The sequence below is a fragment of the Neoarius graeffei genome, chromosome 8, assembly GCF_027579695.1.
Source record: "Neoarius graeffei isolate fNeoGra1 chromosome 8, fNeoGra1.pri, whole genome shotgun sequence".
Taxonomy (NCBI): Eukaryota; Metazoa; Chordata; class Actinopteri; order Siluriformes; family Ariidae; genus Neoarius; species Neoarius graeffei.
The window spans coordinates 85,869,756-85,879,149 of record NC_083576.1 but is presented as its reverse complement, the minus strand read 5'-3'; positions in this window follow the sequence as shown (position 1 = coordinate 85,879,149).

The following is a 9,394-nucleotide window of genomic DNA, read 5'->3' as shown; positions in this document are numbered from 1 at the left end:
AAACAGTGTGGTAGAAAGCATATCACAAGAAGATCAGCACAATAAATCTGAAACAGTATACTGAATCCTGCACTTCATCTCTATCCTCTGAAAATGCTGAAAAAGAAAAATAAGCGCCGCTAAAAGTAAAATAAAAAGAGAGAAGAAGATGAAGGAGATCAGTAATGTTTTCTCTGCTCTCTCACAGCACTATAATGTGTTGAGTGAAACAACCGGGACACGGTCAGGACGTTTTCATGCCCAAGTGAAATCAGCACCCTGGGCTGACTGTGTGTTTGTTTGTGGGCGGGGCTTTTTATCATTGGTTTACTTTTTCATATCGAAGAATTCCTTGTGAGCTATGGCTCAGTTGCACACATCCATAACTCAGTATTTTTACATTTGTCCCAACACTCCAGAAGTGATGAACAGCTCTTTTGAAATCTGTGTGTTATAATGGAGAAACATCTGCAAATCAAGAGAACGCAATATGACAGGTTGAACCAGTCATGTTACGAGACATGCGGCGGTGAGAGAGGATACCTTCCACACCTGATTCAGATCACACCATGGTTTGGTCCAAATGAATTCCAGACCAACATTTTCAACGGGATCAGGAATTCTCTACGCCGCTCCCAGGCTTGAAAAAACAGCGCTCACATGACTCAATAGAACACAGAGCACAGGATCTAAACTGCAGGTGGTGTAGTTGGGTCCAAATGCTTTGTCTCTAGTCATTAACATCACCACAGTTCTCAAACATGATTAGTCAGAACGTCAGACGGTTGTTCTAGCTGTAACACTCCTTGTGAAGCATGGCTCAGTTGTGGTCCGATCCCGGATAAAATTTAAAATACTGTTTCTCATCTTTAAAGCTCAACATCACCTGGCTCCTCTCTACCTCAGTGAACTTCTGACCCCCTACTCTCCCTCTCATTCTCTCAGATCGTCTTCCTGGAACTTACTTACTGTTCCACGCACCAGACTACAGACGATCCACCTTGAGAGGCAGGTCCTTCAGTGCCATGGCCCCCAAGCTCTGGAATTCTCTTCCTTGATCTCTCCATCCATGACTGCTCTTCTTTCTCAACCTTCAAATCTGGTTTAAAGATGCTTCTTTTCCATAAATACTTCTCTTCCTCCTCTTCTGTTTAGCCTAGCAATTTTTTTAGCTCACCGGCTGGAGGGCAATGAGCTATTGCCATCACGCAGCGTCCATCTGTCAGTCTATCTGTAAGGCCGTCCGTCCACAATGCACAAAAATCGCTACTCCTCCCTGAGTTTTCAATGGATTTTGATTCTGATTGTTTGGTTTGGAAGATCTAATTGTTCTCGTTGTTCTCATGAAGAACAACTTAACTAATTATAAATGACTCTGGTTTCCCATGGTATGGCTATGTGTGCTACTGCTTTGCTGATGCTCTTGTTATTATTATTATTATTATTATTATTATTATTATTATTAACATGAACAACAGGTCTATCCACATTGACTGGATATGAGCAATTGCACACTCTGATTGGCTACTCTACTACTAGGCTATCAGCTCATATACCATGAGTAGAGAAAAACAAAATGGCGGGGCGTGTTGCTGAACCAACCAAGGACAAAATAAAAACTCTACTCGAAAACAAAAACAAAAAAAAATACAAAAAAAGCAACAAAATATGAAATGAAAGTATTTGATGGCAAGAACATATCTTTTTTTGTTTTAATTTTTCAAGAATTATCATTATTATTATCGCTTTTTTCACAAATTTCTCCTGGCATTTCACCTGTTTGTTTACATTCTAAGCGGAAATGATTTTGTCGGACGTTTTGTATAAAGTTTTTATTGATTGAATTTGCAAAAAAATTTAAATAAAAATGCTCTGTTTCTCAAAATCCAGTGAATGTGGATAGAATAATGCAGTTATTCCACTCAATCTTGTTGTACATGGATTATACGGTAGCTGACTTGGTGCTATGTGCTTCATTGGCTATCAGCTCGTACGACTTGATTTCGTGGAATAACTGTTAAATATACTGTATAGATGAATCTATGACAGCTTTGAATGGGCTGAATCAATCAGATTTGAAAACCCAAATTATCCATTTCATTATATTTTTTAATGACTGTAACACTATCTGTTTCCTTGAATACTTCATGTAACCTCTTACCCAATACAATACTGATGATAATGTTGCTCACATGCTTTATTAAAAAAAAAAACTAGTGAGCATGAGTTTCCAGATTTATTCTGAAAGACAGTGCACTTACTGTAAATGACAGCTCAGTGGCTCTTTTTTCTTTCAGCTCATTGTCCATGGTTTGGTCCTCTTGAATGCAATGCATGGCTGACCTAGCCTGAGGTGTTGGAGGAGGAGGAGGAGGAGGAGGATAAAGAAGAGTACTGAGCTTCAAGCACTCCACTCATATGAGAAAATCTACCCAACCTTGGCCTTGAGAGCTCAAGGAGGCGACGTCAGACTGGTGGTCTGGGTTACCAGAGCTGCATTGCTGGAGGTGTCAATAAGGGTCTGCTTTTCTCTAATCCTACATCAGTCATGTGCCTGGATAACCACTCCTCCTCTACTGCTCAGTGGACTCAACGGGCACACATGTGGTGTTTATCATTTATACACTTTAAAAATCCAAATCCTGGTCTGAGATTTGATATGAGAAACCAAGCAAGCTCAAGACCTTCACCTTGATGTTTCTATCACATCTAAATTTGTAAGCAGGAATAAGAATTTACTTAAAAAGTCACTACTTTTACAGGTAAATTATTACCGAATGTTTCATTTCATAATCCAAATGATATACTCCATTACTCAAAGAGGATAAAGACTCTATGATTCTCAGGAACAGTGCTCTGAATACTGGATTCTGATTGGACAAAAGGTGTTGATTAATTTTCTTCAACAGCAGCTCTTACTGTAGTTCTGCCTGCAAAGCAAATCACAGGTTTATATCAGTATGCATGTTCTAATATTAGGCGTATCAGACGCTCACTGGCCGTGCTGTGAAAATTGTCCATGCAGACGCTCATCTATGTTTCCAAATCTGTCATTGCTTAACTCTTGAATATTTTCTATCATGAATATGATCATTAAAAAGCTTATAATCTCTGCTTTCCAAAGAAATGTATCTGGTTTAGATCTGTTCAGTACTTTGGGAGTGTCGGCAGGTTGAAGTCGGTACAACAGAGTAAAAACTCTGCTCACGGGACGTTGGGAAACTGTCGGTGCTTTTCTTTTTGAGTCACGGGAAAGCGCTCAGGCTCTCTCTCTCTCTCTCTCTCTCTCTCTCTTCTGATCGGTTTCTCACTGGATTACTCGTGAATATCAATCAGATAACTTTTTATAGGGATGTTCTCTCGCTCTCACTGTTTCTGATGAAGGATTTAGCAAAATTTTCCATCTGCTAGTTTTGATGTTCTGATTCATGGGAGACTTTGAAGTGAGTTTTCAGAGCTTTACAGACTTATTTTTTCAAATAAAACTGATTCCTGTAAATAAATAATTATTTTTGAATATAATTGGAGTTGTTTTGATGAAAAATATTGAGATCTTATTTGTCAGAATGAGATTTAAAAAAAAAAGGAAGTCAGAAACACGAGTGTCAATTTCAGTTCAGTTAATGTGAATTGTTTATTGGATGAGGATCAGACAGAGTTTTAGAGGTTCACCTTGAAAGCTGTGAATATTAATTGAAATAAGAATCATTTATATTCTTTCATATAAACACTAGTAGGCCCTACTTTTGAGGAATACAAAGGCCTACAGAGCACAAAGAGGGAATTAGAAATAATCTTTTTTAATTTTTTTATTCTGATAGAGAATGGTAGATGTGAACGACATTCAATGCTTATTTATGCATATTTTATAATTAACATTGATTTCTCCTTCTTTGTGATCAGCTTTATATCGCACAAATAAAGCCATTTGGTGAAACTTTGAAGAAGAGAGTCTGCCGATTTAACAGTTTTACCTAATTATCATTATTAATACTAATTAAATACTAATTTGCATAATTTGTTTTTATAAATTTTTCAAACTTTGTATTCAGTATACAACCATCTATGTTCCTGCCAATTTCCACATAAATATCTTGAAAAATAGAAAGTTATGAAGAAAAAACTTTGCTCTCATTGCTTAATGAGGCCCATTTTGGACCAGGTGACCCTCATACAGAATATTATGGCAGTTTTCTAAAAATTAAGCATTTTTTTTTTAATCTTTGATTTGTAATATCTCAAGAACGGATAAACATTTTAATTCTGTAAAAAGTATCTTGTTCTGCATTCAGTTCTGAATTCAATGAGAGCAGTTTCAAGCAATTTGGATTGAATTTTAATTTTCACCTGATATGCCTACATTTATGGAATGAGTCTCCGGTGTCAAAGGTAAAGTTGTAAGTTTGTTGTAATTTTTTTCCTCCCAATTTTCATATTTAGAATAGAGGAGGAGTTTTTGAGCTTTAGGGTTCCTCTGTAACATGACAAGCTGCGTGGTTTTTTTTGTATTATTAACTTCAAGAAAGAAAAAAGCGAAGCTGGTGAGGAATGACTGCTTATATGTGCTACAATGCCGTGAAGTTGGGACAGGATTAGCTTATTTTACTGACTTTTTACAATGTGAATAACTACAAATGGATAAAAGAGTAATGTGTCATTCGTAAATACAGAAAAAATTGAAATAGTTAGCAAATTGCTGTAGGGTAAGACAAATAAAACACTCCAGCATGTGCTGTTATAGGGAATGAATCAACTTTGTAGTAACAGTGGTGACAGAAAAGCTGTTTGTAAGATCTTAGCAAAAGCTAATTTTTCGATTATTAAGCACTCATATTATTGCATCGCAGTGTCACATTTTCAGAACCGTTTGAAACGGACCTTGAGGTATTTTTAGATATAGTACAAAACTAATAACTTTGGATTTTAATCTAATTTTATTTGAACCATTTCATCAAACACTCAATCCAGACTTTCACAAGCTCAGATCGCTTTTTGTTTTGCTTTGCAGCTTTCCTTTTGGTAATTGCGATGAAAGTGATTTCATCTGGAATCGTCTGCCTTTGATGTATTACTTCACTTGTCGAAAATGCTTTTGTCACCACAAGTATGCTGCAAATGCTCTTAAATAGCTGTGCACACACACAGGAGGGTGTCATGTCATGTGTGTGCAGCGTAAACAAAAGGCTTGATAGTTATGTTTTTATAAAGTTGTTCTAGGACGATTTTGATGCTGCGTATGTTTTGCCCAAATACATATTACCATGTATGGGTTAGGATTTGTCTTTCTGACTGTTAGAAATGTTCTTCATATTTTCTGCTTCTCAAAAGCCTCTTGTAACATTTGTGGACACGTTTAATGAAAAGAAAATTTAATCAAAAAGGATTAGATATCAGTGTAGGAGCCATAGGAGGAATTTCTGTTTATGCTTTGTTGACTTTACATATAATTTGCAATTTTTTGTTATATTAAGAACTGATTTAGTATTTATATATCTAATATAATTTCATGTTTTGAGTATGTGTGAGTATATGTGAGTGAGTGTGTGAGCCCTCTATAGGTCAAAGGTGATATGCCAGAAGGTATATAGTGTGTCATCCTGACGCCAGGAGGAGGGTTTTTCGGTGATGCGTATACCATCATAGACCGTGGCATGGCCATGCGTGGAAATGAAAAAGAACAATGAATGGACATTGCTAGAATTAAGGAACCTGGAACCGTTTGAATAGTTTAAGTTTCTTTATTTTTGTATAACTGATTGTAACTAATAAATCACCATTATACTTTATTTTCGTTTCCTGGACTATTTTCACGAGTTGAGTGATCACACCGAATCCCAGATGTAATGCTCAAACAAATGTCAATGGGACTCAAACATCACGGTTTTGAGCTTACAATAGTCTATGATGACCACACGAAGAATCACTTCATGGAATTCTGAAGAAGATCTTTTGGATTTCTGTTCGAACTTGGGAAACTTTGCAACACAAACTTGGAAACAAAGGCCGCTGGACGTGCGAAGACGTGGAAGACCAAACTATTTGAATCAAAGGAACTTTGGAGGTATGATGGATTTAAATTACTTGAACTGTCGGATTTAAACCCATAAAAACTGCCTTTTTGAAAACCTTTTTTGGATTAACCTTTGAGAGTTGGCTTACGGAGTATTTTAGTTTTGAGCTCCACCTTTGTTTGAATTGACGGCTGTGGAAGAAACGCCATTATTCTTTTGAAATTTAGCCTACGTGCTTGAAAGACATTTTTTGTTGAAACCTAGTGGATGATTTGGATTATCTATTTTTATTGAAATGAAAAATTGCTTGTTTGCAACTGAAATGGTGTCATATTCTGATAAAGAAACCTCGAACATTGAGGACACGTCAGCAAAGTTGCGTTCTTCCCGACAGGGCAAAATGTCTCATCTGACGAGAAGAATGAACATTGTGAACACGTTAATGGCTGATGGAGAATGTATAGATGAGGTTAAAGAAAATATGAACAAGTTTACTGTGCAATTGGAGGAGTTTAAGGCATTGCACGCCTCGTACCAGCAGACGTTAAATGCAAAGGACAAGAGTGACGACACGAAATCTTGGTATGGCCCGAGAATGGAAGAGATTAACATTTTTATTTCCAATGTGTCAAAGTGGATCTCTTCAGTTGAAAGTTGCGCAGATCGTTTGCATGTTGCAATGTTTTCAAAGTTGCAAACAGCTGCTGTCCCTGATGAAGATGACAGAGCTTCGGTGACATTAATGCGCAGCCATGCATCAACGCGTAATCAATCCTCAGTATCCTCTGCAAGGTCGGCGCGCATTTGCGCTGAAGCTGAAAGGGCAGCATTACTAGCAAAGGCCGCAGCCCTGGAGAAAAAGCACAGTATTGAAAACAAAGAAGCTCAATTACAACTGCAGAAAGAACAACTAAGGAAACAGAAAGAAACACTTGAAATGGAAGCAGAACTGAATGCTAATTCAGCCAAAATTCAGTACTTTAGAGATGCAGAAGTAAAACCGTTTGGTAGCAGTGCAGGAGATGCCATGAATGAATATCTTGAGGAACACCTCTCTGTAAGGTCCAAAGAAAATGTTACAGTTCAGTTCCCATTTACGCCTGTTGCAGCTAGACCAGCAGACAGAACACGACACAACACAACACAACACAAATTGCTCATACAGCTATTGGTAGTCATGGGCTACATGGGCCAGCACTTCGCACTCCCTTTCCTCAAACCCCGTTACCGAGAAGAGGAAACCAGGGCTCTGATGATATCGCGAGAATTCTAGAAAGACAAAATCAGTTAACCAGTCTGCTCATAAAGCAACAATTATTAACAACTTTGCCAAAAGGAAATATTGAAATATTTGATGGAAACATTTTACAGTATAAGTCATTCATTCACTGGTTTGACCACATTATAGAATTTAAAACAGACAATTACTATGACAGACTGCTGTTCCTCATTCAATACACCAGGGGGAAGGCACAAGAAATCATCAAAAGTTGTCAGCTCATAGATGATGCCAGCATAGGATACATAAAAGCTAGACAGCTGCTAGAAATACACTATGGGAATGAGTACAGGATTTCATGTGCTTATATTGAAAAGGCACTCTCATGGCCAGCAATCAAATCCGAAGATGTCAAAGCACTGCAGGACTTTGCATTGTTTTTGAGGAGTTGCTGTAACGCTATGGAGAATGTGGAATATATGGAGGAACTGGATACAATCTCTAATATGAAAAACATAGTGTTAAAACTACCATACAAATGGAGAGAAAGATGGCGTGTTAAAGCCTGCAAGATTCAAAAACAAAACATCAGAGTCAGAATGAAGGACTTAGTTGACTTTATTGAAAAGCAAGCCACCATTGTGTCTGACCCAGTGTTTGGTGACATCCAAGAATCAAGCACCAAGATGAAATCAAAAACATCAGTGAAACCGCCGGCAAAAGGAAGCTTTGCCACCAATGTGGATGTTACACTATCACAATCCGTTGCAGTACCATCAGCTACCACATGTCTGTTTTGCACTGGTCAGCATGACCTGGGGACATGTTCCCAGTTTACTACACAGTCACATCGGGACAAAATCACTTTCCTTAAGCAGAATGGAATCTGTTTCGGATGCCTGACCAAAGCTGGTCACATTAGTAAAGACTGCGCACAGCGCCTTATGTGCTCAATTTGTGACAAGCGGCACCCCAGTGCTTTACACATCAGTGCAAAAGCACCACAGTCATGACAACAGACAGTGGTGAGTACCATAAAGGCTTCATCTAATGGCATGGGTGAGCATGCTTGGGCTGGTAGCACACAAAAGGCCTCCAACTGTGCCATGTCTATTGTACCTGTGCAGGTGAAATGTTCGAAGGGTAGCAGAATCATCAATACATATGCCTTCTTAGACTCTGGCAGCTCTGCAACATTCTGCACAGAAAAACTCATGCACAAGTTGAACATCCCTGGAAAAAAGACACACATACTGTTAAAAACAATGAATCAAGAAACACTTGTGGATACTTACCTTGTGAAAGGACTGGAGGTCAGTGCTTTAGATGAGAGCAACTTCATCGCACTCCCAGAAGCATACACTCAGACCTCCATGCCTGTGGATACAAAAAAACATTCCTAAAACAGAGGAACTATCAAAGTGGACTTACCTGAAAGAAGTGTGAATTTCAACGTTGAATGCTGATGTGGAGCTATTGATTGGGAACAATGCTCCTAAGGCTATAGAACCATGGAACATAATCAACAGCCAAGGAGATGGACCATATGCGGTGAAAACCCTATTGGGGTGGGTTATCAATGGTCCCCTAGAAGCCACTCCCATTGCAGACGTTGGTGAGTGTCTTACTGTGAATGTAAACAGAATATCTGTTGAAAAGTTAGAACAGTTGCTTGTACAGCAGTACAATCATGATTTTAATGAGACATTGGATGACAAAGAAATGTCAATGGAAGACCAAAGATTTCTTAAAATGGCTGAACAGTCAGTCAAACTGCAAAATGGACATTACAGCTTAGACTTACCATTCAGGAGTGACCATCCAGTCATGCCCAACAACTACCAGGTTGCAGAACAGCGTCTAATAGGCCTTAAAAAGAAATTTGAAAGAAATTAACAATTCAGAGTTGATTACACAGAATTCATGGAGGATGTAATACACAAAGGACATGCAGAGGTGGTACCACAAGCTGAAGTCCAACGAGCAGATGGCAAAGTGTGGTACATACCCCACCATGGAGTTTTCCATCCAAAGAAAGGCACCATCAGAGTGGTTTTTGACTGTGGCGCCACATTCCATGGAACATCTCTCAATGCTGCACTCCTTCAAGGCCCAGACCTGACAAGCACACTCATTGGTGTGCTCACAAGATTCAGACAACACCCAATAGCCTTGATGGCTGACA